Source organism: Ixodes scapularis, unplaced genomic scaffold (genome assembly GCF_016920785.2).
Source record: "Ixodes scapularis isolate PalLabHiFi unplaced genomic scaffold, ASM1692078v2 PGA_scaffold7__128_contigs__length_106722199, whole genome shotgun sequence".
Classification (NCBI taxonomy): domain Eukaryota; kingdom Metazoa; phylum Arthropoda; class Arachnida; order Ixodida; family Ixodidae; genus Ixodes; species Ixodes scapularis.
In genome coordinates, this window is record NW_024609882.1 from 6,552,681 (window position 1) to 6,566,996 (window position 14,316).

The 14,316-nt window shown below is 43.5% G+C and overlaps 2 pseudogenes; both read left to right on the forward strand.

The window, feature by feature from the left end:
- The first annotated feature begins 3,711 nt into the window (after positions 1–3,711).
- LOC115326155 lies at positions 3,712–8,807 on the forward strand (annotated as a pseudogene).
- A 254-nt stretch (positions 8,808–9,061) lies between these two features.
- Positions 9,062–9,703, forward strand: LOC120836109 (annotated as a pseudogene).
- Positions 9,704–14,316: the final 4,613 nt, after the last annotated feature.

Sequence of the window (14,316 nt, forward strand, 5' to 3'; positions counted from 1 at the left end):
CTTCAAAAAAAAAATGTTAAGAGCCATCTTCAACGCGCCTTATGACTCTCACACTGAAAATATGTTTAGAAATCTGCAAATATTAAAAATTCATAAGCTATCTGATTATAGACTTTTACTCACCATTAAGAATGAAATTAAAAAGGAAAGTGTTCTTTTAAACGAGATAGTTAGTTTAGAAAAAAATAATACGGTTTACTTGACCCGCCATAATGATCCCACATGCAGGTCAAATTATGGGCAGCAAATGCTTCGGTGTTTAATTCCAAAACTTCTAAACAACTTTGAAAAGGAAAATGGAAATATAGAAACCATATCTACTAAAGAGTTGCGTAATATATTTTTACATATTTAAGTGTTCTGTGTCTTGTTTCTGTTATCTCATTTGATAATGTATAATTTTCTGTATGATTTTTTTTTTATTGCACAAAAACTTTGTTCACTGGCTGCCGATGGGGCTGAGGGCCAGTCAAGCTTCTTGTTGAAGCTTTTCCCCTTTCGCTCCACCATTTCTTTAAATGGAAATAAAGATTATTATTATTATTATTATTATTTAAAACTTTCTTTCTTTTGAGTTCTTTCATGCGCTCTCTTATCGCGCGTGACCAGACGCCGACGCACGCTTGTAAATGACCGCGGATCGTGCTTGACGGAACGATGCAAGCATTATTTGGGCGCGTCTTAGGTCTTACGGTTGCTTACGGGCACGTTCGCTCTCCCCTGGCAGAGAGAAACAGACGGAATATGTTGCATTAAAACTTGGGTTAGGGCTAGTTGCTCCGTTACTGAATAAAAGGTTAAAAAGCGCGAACAAACAAGGACAATAATGAAGCCTGTCATGTCGTCCGTGTTTCTTTATTGTCCTCGTTTGTTCGCGCTTTTTAACCTTTGATTCAAACAGACGGATTGCTTCAGCCGGGCCCCGCTGTACAGCCAGCAGAAGACAAACGCAGATAACTGGTGACAGATGCCCCGGAGGCTTCGAGCCCCGTTCTGTTGGCTCACGAGCAAGTAGGCTCTTTAATGACGTCGTTACGAATGCGGCACGCCCACCGGGTCTTCCCTTCATACCCGCGCAAATCCGCAAACGCGGTTTTTTTCTTTCTTCGTTTCACGTCCGATTGAGTACCAATTCAATTTGATGGCTCCTGAGTTTAAATCGCATTACGGAGATAAGAAAAACGTCAAATACGATTGACGTGCAGATATTTTTTTTTTTTTTGCATACATTAATATGCTTTTTTTTTACATCTTCGTTATATTTATCGCAAATTAGGATAAGATACACTGTGGATCGACCAGAGAGATACCGATATGAGCCGCGAAAATTGCTTGGCCCTACCTAAGGAGCTAAGCTTTTTTTCTGGAAAGTTTATTGTAGTGGTGAGGTTTCCGAGAGAGGCTCCCCTCGCGTGGCAAAAACAAAGGAAATAGCTTATGGTGTTCGTTTCTGAAATTAGATGCGCCGATTCACGGTAAACTGAGCCTAGATGACTTAATCAATGCTGCATTAAAGGGAGCAACGTGGACGCCTGAATTACCGAGCAAAACAAAAACAGTGCGAGAGAACCGTAGCTGTAAAGTAACCAAATGTAAGTATTTAAGCTACCGTAACTAAGCACTTCCCAATACCGTAATCAGTTACTAAGCACTTCCCAAGGTAAAATGAAATTTGGTAATTGTAGCTGCAACTTCGTTTAACTAGCAACTTGGACTAGTTACTTCCAAGCAGTCGACAAATACATTGATTTACCTTTCATGTTTACTTTGAGCACAAGCACTAAGAGTTCTCACTCCCAGAAATTCCAACTTATAGCGAAGTGCTGGGTCCTAACAAAAAAAATGTTCATATGTGTATTTTCCACGTAGGAAACCGAGCTTGCTGCTGGGAGCACTATAGAAGAGTAGAAGGTTCGAAACTGAGCCGCCCGATCGTAATCGTGCCACACCCTGACATCATCGTCTGAGAAACTCGGAGGCGCCGAGAATGCGTCGCGAATGAGCTGGGCACATGCTGCGTGTATTACGCCACTTGACCTCATGACAACCCGTCAAGTCGCACCTCGACATCGTCGCCACATTTAGAAAAACAAAATAAAAAAAGGACTGGAACATAACTTGACTGTCTGCGAGAAACTACAACCGTAACTAGCTAGATTTCTAAAGTTACAGCCGCACGTGTAACTCAATTACATTTCTGTCGAGGTTACTATAGTTCAATCACCTTTCTGGTTATTTTTAAGGGCTATCTGAAAAACTACGTGACCTAAGAAGGAAAAAAAATTGATTCTGCAACGGGCGTCTTTTTTTCTAAACCCGCGTCATTTTTCCGTTTTTGTTCGTCATGGCGTTGACGTATATCTTGACGAAGGCGATCAATTCGTAGAAAACGCAGAGCCGCAAAAAACAAAAAAATGTAAACGAAAAAGCGTCGGGAGAAAAGGTCGGATAGCTGCTGGCGACTTTTCTTCAAAGCTGTCTTTTTTTTTTTCTTTTTTTTCTTTTGCGGGTTTGGCGACATCGGTGTGCGTAGTCGACCCTCCACACGAACCATACCGACCGTGCAGGTGGAGTCGATGCGCAGCAAATTGAAAATCAACAACTTGACTTACACGCGGGACACGGAAAATGACACCAGAATTTGTATTTCTACACAAGAACGTTCCATGGTTGTCTGTTGAAGGTGCCTTTTCACCGTGACACGTCGTCCCTTGCTCGAAATCTTTGAAGTTAAACGTAAACGCGAGAAGTGTTGCTAACAAAATCGTTGACTTGAGCGCGAGTGCCTGTTGTATGATGACGAACCTGACATTGTTGCTGTAGCAGAAACATGGCTGCATACTCGTATTCACGATGCAGAAGTTATTCCCCTATCGTATGACATTGTTCGGAACGATCTCGAATCATGTAGTGGGGGCGTTGCCGCTATCCTGAAAAATCATTTGGATTTTACTGTAATCGATGACGTTCCTGATATCGAGTGTTTATGCCTAAAGCATACCGGGGTTACTCCGCCAATCGTCCTGGGCGTACTCTATCGTCCGCCTTCCACCAAACGCTTGCTCATCCGTTCTTGATCTACTTGCTGATTTTGTTTTTAAGATTAAACAAAAATACCCGGTTCTTGCTATGGCTGGTGACTTTAGCTTACAATTAAATGATTGGGATTCTATCTGTAGTGGCAGTGAATGCCCTGAATCATCCTTTGCTAGTTGACCTGGTTTATAGTAACAATCTACTTTAAATTGTTAGTAGTCCAACACGAAACACCTCGTCTTCTCATTCTATACTCGACGCCGTGTTTTTTTATCGGAACCACTTGCGGCACGTACGTACGACTGCCAAGTGGTGGATGGAATCTCTGATCATCAAATGGTACTCGTTGAGTTTTCTACCTCGACACTTCGTCCTCCATTACGTAAAAAGCTGATTTCTAAGCGTGTGCTTAATTTTTCTAAAGCAGAAGACGAGTCAGTACCTGACGCCCTTGAGATGTCGCTGGATTCTTTTTCAGACATGTGTTCTGATGGTTCTTCTGATATCCTTTAGAATTCTTTTAAAGGAACCGTGCTTGAATGTTTACGAAGGTTTCTTCCAACGAGTATCAAAGTTACCAGAAAACGTGATCCGTGGATTACTCGCGATATCCTGCATCTAAAACGAAAAATCAATCGTGCCAGGAAGGACAAAAGACGCTTAAATATCAATGAAATGCCTACAAGACTGAAAGCTGTGATCCGTCTCGCGTATAACAATATAACTTTGCACACGTTCCTCAGGGAATCACCCGATAAGGTTCGGAGGTCTTTGTACCCGGAAATATTTCCAAACATATCGTTTCCGGCTGATTATTTACGGATGACTGTGCCATCGCTGAAGGTTTCAATGATTATTTTGCGTCGGTTTTCACCTTAGATAACGGCGTTATTCCTCGTCTAAACCTGCCACCCAACCTAACAGTGTTCCCCGATGTTTTCATCTCTCCCGATAGACTGTTTTCAACCTTTCTTAATCTCTCGACAAAAAAAAGGCTGTTGGTCACGATGGCATTTTAAATATGTTCCTCGTTCGCTACGCAGAATGGCGCTCGAAATATATTTATCTGATATTTAAGAAATCATTGTCGGAGTCCGTTATTCTTGTAGACTGGAAAATTGCCAAGATCGTTCCCGTTCGCAAATCTTGATCTCAGCTCTTGCCTGGGAACTTCCGGCCCATTTCTTTGCTTCCTTACTGCTCCAAACTTTTAGAGCACGTTGTTTTTAAACATTTGGCAGCGTATTTAGAGAATCACAACTTTTTTAACATGAATCAACATGGTTTTCGTCATGGACTTTCCACCACGACACAATTACTTGAAACCGTCCATGATTTTGCTGAAATATTAAATCGTTCTAAACAGGTTGACGTAATTTTCCTTGACCTCGCTAAAGTGTTTGACAAGAGTGTCGCACTGTAAACTGCTTCTAAAACTTAAATCAATCGTGCAAATAGATATCATCTACTTCTGGCTTGAAAATTACTTGCTAGAAAGAAAACAGTGCGTTCAGATAAACTCTAGTCCATCCTCGCTAGTCCCAGTGCTATCGGGCGTTCCACAAGGGTCAGTCCCTGGGCCTTTACTTTTTTTTTTTTTTTTTGTAAACGAAATCATTACCAACATTCCTGTGCGAGCACATTCATTTGCGGACGATGTTGTTATCCTCAATGAGGTAAATGATGTTAGTGACCAGACTTTACTTAACAGCTGCTTATCCAAGATACACGGTTGGTGCGACTCGTGGCAGATATCACTAACTGTTAACAAATGTGTTCGAACGCATATAACCCCCAAAACTAGTTTTTTTTCCCTATAATTATGCCATTAACAATACTGTCCTAGCCGAAGTGACTTCCTATAAATACCTCGGTGCAATCATTTCAAATGACCTGCGTTGGAACACCAATTATAGGTACATTGTGCGCAAGGCATTTCTCTGGTTCTCCGGCGAAATTTAAAGGAAACCTCATCCGACATAAATTTAAGAGCCTACAAAAACGTTTGTTCAGCCTATATTACAGTATGCATCCATTGTCTGGAACTCGTTTACTAAAACCAACATAAATTTACTCGAATTAATTCAGAAAAAAGGCTGGCGTTTGATTAACAACACATTTCAGAGACATTACCCGGTTTCAGAAATATGTGTGTGTTCCAGCATTAGCTCATTAACCCATAGACGCATGTTTCCAAGATTAAAACTTTTGCTCGACCTACTAAACAATCGATTTAATATTGACACATCTACCTATATTTCACCCGCTCTTCATAATTACACCCACACGAATTTTTCGTTGTAGATGATTACAAGCATACAGCTGTAGGGTCGATGTATTTAAGTTCTCATTTTTCCAAAGGACCAATCATGATTGGAATGCCCTACCCAGTCATATAATAAATGCTTCGTCTGAGTCATCACTCATTGCTAACCTCAGCAGTTTCTGTAACTCCTGCGACTGATAATATTTCTTGTAGGTATTTTTTTTGCTTTATTTTTTATTTAATATTGTATAATGATGGCATTGATCGTCTTGTTCCCGTGTGCATAAAATTACTAGAAATGTATACCTTTATAAAAACATTATGTAACCAACCCCTCCTGCCACATCTCCCGAAGGAGACAGTAGTATCAATACATTAAAAAAAAATGAATTAATGAAACTAGACATATGGCTCCCAATAGAAACTTGTTGAGCGTCATCGAAAACCGCCAAATCAGTAATCTTCAGAAAGACTTTGAGCACGTGATAAGCGTAGTAGTGCACTAAAGTTACCACTCGTGGAACAGGTACAAGGCCAGCGGTTGCGGTAAGGCGCCCGCGCGATTTTTCCGTCTCTTATCTAGCCCCAGCCTCGTACCTGCTCCACGAGTGGTAACTTTAGTACACTACTACGTTACTCATGCGCTCAAGGACTTTCTGTAAAAAATAAAAAAATCTGTAAAGAATAAAGAAAAACACCCTGTATATCATATACAGGGTATTCCACGTTACTTGAGCCAAGGTTTAAAAATTATTTGGTGCATTTTAGGAAAACGAAATTAAACGAATAAGTTTGTTCGTTGTTTGGACCAAGTCAGGCTATTTTTTTTTGTATTTTGCCCAATTAACTGAATAATTATGATTAATTAATTAACTTCTGAAATGTTCAATTTAGAGTAAAAGTTCCAATCACAAAGTTGTAGAGCGTCCTCAAAACATCCAATTCAGTGGTTTTTATCAAGAAACTTTAGCTTTTTTTTTTTTTTCATGGGCTTGGAAAAATGTTTGCGGATTATAAAAAGAACGTGACTTTGCGCCAGACTTGTGCCCGTTACTCCAAAAAAGTAATTAGTTACAATCAGAATTACTCGGCCTAAAAACTAATGATTACCGTTACAAATTACACCCCGTAAAAAGTAATTGATTGATTACTTCGTTACTTTACTCAATTACTTGTGCCACGCAAGATACCTGCGATATCTATACTGCGAGTTTGAAGGGGGAATTTTGGGCCCCATCAAAAAATAAAACATATTCAGTACTATATCTATATATCTATATATATATATATATATATATATATATATATATATATATATATAAGGTTTTTTTTATTCTTTACATATTTGTTTGCTGCACTTCTGCGGTTTGTGCGAGTGAATTATGCGGCCAGGGGGCCTTTTTGTGGGTGGCTAATCTTTGCGATAAGTCGGTTAATTAATTAAAATTCGTTCATTAAGTTTTTAATTAGTGAAAATAGACATATGGTTGTGATTAGAAATTTGCTCAGCGACATCGAAAACCACTCTCAGTTGATAGTCAGCGGTGTGTATGTCTCCGTTTCTCCCTGTCTGTGTTTTGTCCCTATCGTTCTAGCTGACCGTTTACTTTTGCATTGGGGAAGCTTGTGAGATTTGAGCTGCCGGAGCACCCTAAAAACAACTGCAGCTGCGCACACCTGAGGCTGAGATCTCCATATTCCCAAACACATAGACTGAAACCCGTGATCCGAATTATTAGAAAGTTGCCCATCTTTTAGCCTTGGAACAAATACGGCAATTTTAATAGAATCATATCAGTAGCTGGTTGCAGTTTTAATATTACACCATAAAACTCTCTACTAAAATATTTTAACTAGTAAGTTACCCATTGATGTAATTGATTGATTAATCAAGTGATCAATACAGCATCATCAGTCAACTGACCAATATAACACCATTTTTTTTTCTGAGCAATGCATAGTTTTTGCAGTAATTTTTTACTCTTTGGAGGAACATCATACACAGGTAAAAAGATGTTTCCAGTTTATTTTGTCACTACTCTTTCATGTCTGCTGGTACTTGTTTACCTACAACACACAGCCTAATATAAAAGAGTGTGCTGCACAAAACAAAAACAACAAAAAAAAAAAGCAATTGAGGAAGTATAATGCATGTGCGCAGCCTTTTGGAGTATATATTCAATTGAATCAGTATGGTTCCCATACGTAGTTGACCAATATAGCCTCCTGCGGAACTCATTCAGCTGCGAGCAGACAATAACTACAATTTTACACTGTATGTTAAAATCATCCTAAAGTTAATTAAAGCTATACTTCCATGCGTAAAACAAGAGCTTGGAACAGTTTTCTTTTTTATCTCAGAGTAAAGATCAGAGGATCGAGTGGGCTCACCAGGTGTTCAGAAGGAGAAAGATCAAATTGCAGGGCACAAAAAAGAAGGGCTGCGTGGCAACCCATCATTGAGACATTTCCACCTTTCGAGGTAAGTAGCAAAAGGCGCTTGTATACTTATTTAAACTTATTGATATTTGGGTGATGCTTTTACTATTTCGTTCCTTCAACCTATAGTATATATTTGTTGGCAGTGGAAGCTGGAGTAACTTTGTGACATTAATAATTTTGTGCTTTCTGTCATATCCAATTTTCACAGGTCGAGACAAAAGAAGCAGCTTCAAAGCACCAAATCAAGCGTCTGAAAACAGCTCATCCGGCAAAGCTCTCTGAAGCACTTTCATCGGAACAAGCACTGAATTCACACACACACACAAAAAAATTATCTTTTTGACAATGTCTAGGAAATCATGCCACACAGAACATGAATTTTCCGAAATCATCAACTTCGGGCAGACTGTGGACGTGAGTGTCCGTCAGCAAATCAGGGACGTGGTGCGTGAAGGCAGCACTTCAGTGCCAGCGGTAAAAAAAAAATATGTCTCCGATATTATGTACATATTGTCCTGTTCGCTGGAAAAAAAGCCCCTGATGTTAGCTGCCGTGCATTCTACCCGATCAATGATGACCTTGTCAATCATATACAAGTGGCACTATGGCAAGGAAGGTGCAGTGACATCGATCAGAAGAATGCAGCTAAACTTATAGAGGGTCTAAAGAAACAAAATCCTGATACCAGGTGTTTTTTTGTTTGTTTTTTTGTACGTCCGTACAAGGAAGGTGACGAGGATCCTTGTGACGAAAACGAGGACATTCAGGAACTGATGATGCGGCAGCGCGGGAGCACATCTTATTTTGCTATCCGTCAAAGTTTATGGCTGATTTTTTAGAGAAGTATGGACTCAGTGCAGTGTGTCTAGATGCTACCAACAAAACAACCGACTATGCCCTACCGCTGTTCCTTTTAGTCGTTAAGACTCTGTTGGGCTACATGACTGTTAGGGCCTTCATGGTTCAAGTTCCTGCATCGCAGGAGCGCTCAAAATGTTCAGGACACGGAACAAAGAGCTGCGTCCAGAATATTTCAAGATCGACTGTTGCCGAGCGGAAATAACTGCAATTAAGTTTGTTTCCCCGCAGAGCAGAATAATGCTATGGGACTTTCACCGCGAGCAGGCATGGGAACGATGAGTGCGACGCAAAGAAAATGGTGTTGCAGACAGGGAAGGTGCCCTTTCACTTCTACGGCGTTTGGTACACGCTACATCATGCGACGAGTTTGAGGCAACTTACAAGTCACTGAGAGGGTCCCAGGTCTGAACAAACCATCGGCTAACGGAATACATGCTGCAATACTGAATTCCTGTTTCACACACGTGGGTGAAATACTATAGACAACAACTCAGTGTCGTCATAACAACAAATAATGGCACAGAGTCTAAGAACAAGCTGCAGTCCTACCTGCAAGGAGGTCATGGAACAAAGAGCTTGAGTGGGCTCATTGATGTACTGTCGAATCAGTTCTTCCCTGATCGTCATCAGCACTTTTGCCAAGAAAACAATAGACGGTCGTCGTGCTATCGGAAACACCGTGAAGGCATCTTGCACTACCTCCGAAACAGGTCGCCTTTAGCGGTTAGTCACATTATGAACCGATCTGAGCCAGCGTTGTGTTACGAAGAGGCAGACGTGATACGTGGATATGAAACTGGCATTTTATCTGTAAAGTCCAGCATGCCGGGCAAATTTCACACAGTTAATTTCAACTCCCAGTCTTGTTCCTGCCAACACTTTTGCTCAAACAAAATTGCCATGCAAGCACTTTTGTGCCGTGTTTCAACATAATACAACTTTCATATTCGATTCACTGCCCGAAGAGTATACAAGTCAGGACCGCTGCTAGCACTGGACAGGTTTGATCTGATTTCAGAAGGTGAGTCGGCCATTCAACCACCAGAATCGGGGGTTCTGTCAGTCCTCCGGCTCCGGAACCACGTGCCGCAGGACTGACGGAGCTCGCAACATAGACGATATGCCATTCATTCATGCGAGTCTCGCGAGCTACATTGCGTGGACGGAGGAAGACTATTTAAACGAGATCAAGTCGGGCGAGAATTCAACGACGCAATGCGACACCCAGACTCACACCGCGATACAAACAGCATCCGAGCTCTTCGATTCGGAGTTACAATCGCGGCGCTCCTCTGGGCTGCAAAGCGCGCGCCTGCGCCGAGTATTTGCACGGTGCGAAGAAAACTTGGCAATAATATATATATATACAGGCGGCAGCGGGGGCCCAACGACGCGACAAAAACTCCTGGCAGTCACCCAGAAGAGCCCCGAGCGGCTCCTCGTCGACCGAAGCGGCCAGCGCGCAGCTCGTCGAGATGGGATATATATAGAGATATGGAGAGAAATATAAACGAGGACGCGCTGCTTCTCGACATAGTAGAAACGACCGACCGAGGTTGCTTCGCCCAGAAGCGAAAAGGTCGGCCGAGATTCCCTTTGTTTGATTCGAGCGCCTCCACTCGCACAGCGATCGGAGTTCGCTGCTCTCATCCCTGGGCTATTGTGTCCCCGGAAAACAATCTTCGTTACCAGAGAATATTTCGTGCGGATCTCGTTAACGCCTCTGAGACTATTAGAGTCATGTGGAGCCATTGGAGATTCATGTTTTCAAGCTCAATTTCTCAAAGTTCAATAGGTATCTGCGCTGTTGGTGTAGCAATTACGTTCCTTTGTTACTGAGTACATACTCCTTTTTACTTTTTTTTTTTTTTTTGTCCTATCTGAAGTCACACTTGAGGACGACTCTTTTTGCCAATAGAACTAAAGCTATGGATACCTGTGAACGTGCTGTCTTCAGAAATGCCAGAAAAAGTGGCACTCGAGTATAATACGCCTCGCTGCAGTGTTTGAAATTATGCGTTACTATACTGACAAACACGCCAATGGAAAACCTCCGGCAATTACGGACACTCTAGATGCATACCAAAACAAAGCTACGTCCACTACGCAAAATGCATCAGAGATCTGGAGGCACCATCAGAAATACCTCTCGCATTGAGGCAGTCCAGAATCAAGCAGCACGCTTCATCATAACATCTTCCTGTTCAACTAATTTCTCTCCCGAAAAGTCAGCGCTCTCTATTCTCGCTTGAAGGGCCCGTCTGACTATTTCTCCTCTGTACCTAATTCATGGGGTATATTACAATCACCGTTTCTCGAGTGTTTCTTTCCTTCAACCACCTAACAGATCATTCCATCGCATTAAAACAGTGAGTGTTTTTAACGTCTAACGGGTTCGACAAACGCATACATCAACCAATCTGTAATACGTACAATTCAACTACTCCCATGCCTTTTTTTTTTTTTTTTGTCTACTGCATTCTAGTTTTGAGGTAGATCAAAGATGTTGCATAGACATTTGTTTAATATATCTTTTTGTTTTTCTTGCTGCATTGCAAGTGTAACCACATGTATTTATTTTGCTGTATACGTACTACTGTCGTTTGATTATTTTTTTCTGTTAAATAATCAGTAGTATTTATTTTCAATTGATTTTGTGCTTTCTTGTCGTGAGCGTTGCTTTGATTATATTTTGAAATTTTCTATTTTCTTAGTCTTCCTTACCAAATGCTCTCAAGGAGCATGTAAGGTATTATGAATAAATAAATTCCTCCAACGAGTAAGCCAGGAATGGTTCGTTGTCTGAGGTAAGTGTGCCAACCACAATTCGTATCATCGTTACAGAAGGTAACGATGATACAAATGAGCACGAAATGGAGCTAGCCTCGGGCATTTTCGTGTGGCCCACTACGCCCGCGGGATGTCAAACGTAGCTGCACGTGACCTATTGTCATGGCTCTGTTGTATCACTTGAAAGCACCAAAATAAAAGGGGATCGGTAGGAGTCAAACGTGGTCCAGCGTTTTCTCTGAACGAATATGAAGTGCACGTCGCACGCAGTTAAAGGCCGACAACCAAACACGAGATTCTGCAAGGCAGAAGATCCTTCTCCTAACCATGGGGGAGGAGGAAACAGGCAACGGTGGACAGGGTAGAAGGGGGAGAGGAGGAAGCAAGGGAAAAGTGGAAAGCGCGAACTGGTCGTCGGTCTTTAATACTGGCGGGCACTACTGTTGCCGAACGGGACGCTAGTTGGTTTTCGTGTTGGCTTCAGGCATATCTCGCCGCTTTAAACAGCAGGGGCAAATTTCTGCTGGGGGTTAATGCAATTAATGCGAAGATGGAGGCGAGCTGGACAGCTTCCTTTGTCCCGTTCTCCAAGAAACGTTTTTTTTTTTCTTTTTTTTTTTTTTTTTTTTTTTTCTTTTTTTTGCTGGAGCGCAATTTTGTCTGCTTCTTTTGCCGGGAGTTGTGGTGACATCAGAACGCCGAGCTCCGATTGAAAGATAGTGGGCACATCTCAAGGCGGCTTGCTTTGAGGTATACCCATTATCTTTCGAACATGGTTAATTCAATCATTGCCAACTCGCCCAACTAACCACCTTACCACTATCCTTCAATCAGAGCCATTCAGAGCTGGGCGTTCTGACGTCGCCACAACTCCCGGCAAAAGAAGCAGACGAATTTGCGCTCCGCATACTGCGCCAAGGCACGGTCCCCACTGAAGCGTGTGGCGTTGACATACTTGGTGGTGCAATAAGTTCTTGACCCATAGCCAAGGACAGTCACCATCAGCTGACCGGTGTTGGCGTTGTACCGCAGTAGTCCACAACCCCTGTACGTGTGTTATGAATGTGAACGCTAGGTTCGAGAAGGGTGCGCTTATTGACAATGGTATTCCTGGAAGCCTCAGTTGACAAGCGCTTAGAGATCTTCAAAGTCTGAAACAGCCTCGAGGAAGCTGGTCATCATTATTGTATGCGTTCCTCGCGCAATGTAAAGAGCCGTCAGGAAACAAAGGGTCACTGGACTCTCCCACCTGTTCTCCTTGCTTCCGGAGTTCTGCTGTTGGTGGCGGTAGAACTTGGACATGAGTTTGTCCCAGGGCCCGCCCAGGCCTCCGGAGCCGGGCATTCCTCGCAGCATCTTGACTAGCTCAGCTAGGACCCTAGACGCCGTTATCCGAGCAGCAGGCGAAGGCGCCGGCGACGCACCAGTCCGAGCACGAGAGCCGGGCCTCCCGGCGGCCCGACGTAAACAAGACGGCCGAGGAACCTGGCGCGATGTCCGCGCACCGCCAGGTTCCCGGTCGCGGAGGTGCCCTGTCGCCTACGTCCGCATCGCATAGTGGCGGGGCGACGCGGCACGACAACACGGCCCTCTTCAAGACATCGCGACGAGCTGCAGCGTGGACGGAGCACGAGTCCCAGAGCCGGGAAACCTGGCGTCGCTTTCGAGCAGCCCGTGCATCGTCGGCTTTGGCGAGTCGACGGGCCACCGCGGCGCACCACCGACGTCGCTTGCTTTCGCTTTGTGTCGTGGGTTCGCGACGTGTGTTGCGCGGTACGGCGCTGGAAGTCGATGGGCGCGAAGGGTGGGGATACACGGTCGAAAATGTGTTTAGAAAAACTCCAGTATCGGGCGCCCTCGAATTGCGGAGAGCGAGGAGCTTGCCGAAAATGGCGCCCTTTGGCGAAAAGCTAGCAGACGATCGTTCCAGGTGTCGCTACCATCGCGCCCCTCTTGTTCTCTTTCGTTGGCGTGCAGCGCGATCTCGCGGGAGTTCGTAACGTCGCGCGCGTCGTCTGCTAAAACCGAAACCAGCCCTTATTTTTGTTTTATACTAAGGTTTCTCGCCGCGTGTATAACCGCATATTTATTCCAAATATCTAAAGTCGACTACGACGTAAGACAGTTCATCTTTTAAACTATGAAAGCGGCAACCTTGTGCCGCACATTCCGCAGCACAAACGAATGTATGGGCATCGCTACGCGCCCGGCACTGCGGTATCGGTCGGCGTCGGTTGCTTTGGGCGGCTCAGCGCAGCGCTGCTCAGCGAAGTGCCCGCTCTCCCTCTTCGAAAAAACGACGAAAAGCGCGGCAGTCGGAGGTCACCGCGGTGCTTGAAAAATAAAAAAATAAAAATGTATTTAGGAACGCTGCGGAGAGCGTGCTCCAAGGGAAGGAGGGCGGCACATTTATTTTTAAGACAGCGCGTTGTGCGTGCCTTGTTCGTATTTAGGCGGGGACACTTCATCTCCGGTCTTCATTAGGACCGCCAAGTTTGCTGGCTCGACAAATTTGCCAGCGCGTAAGCACGCGACATTATCACCACTGCCTGTGGACTCTCATCACGGAAATGTCAGAGTTGGGACTTGTTGTCGCGAGTGTGTGCCGAAAACCCCTTCCTCGAGCCCTGCCTAAACGCAAACTGAATCGAGCGAGGGTGGCCCACAACACATTAGATTCCCACTTTCTGCCGTTTAAAAGGAGCGGACCTGCTCTAGGTTAACCGCGTCAAACTGAATCGAACCGGCATAATGATGGGTACGTCGATATTTTAATCTTCGAATAATTTACGAATGGTGTTTGCCATTCGATTCAATTCGCAGCACACTATTGGTGTTCTAAGTCTTCAGAGAGTTTTATCGAATATTATAGAAATACGAATGATGTCTTCAGAATTTCTGGGTTATTTCTACGTAGAATC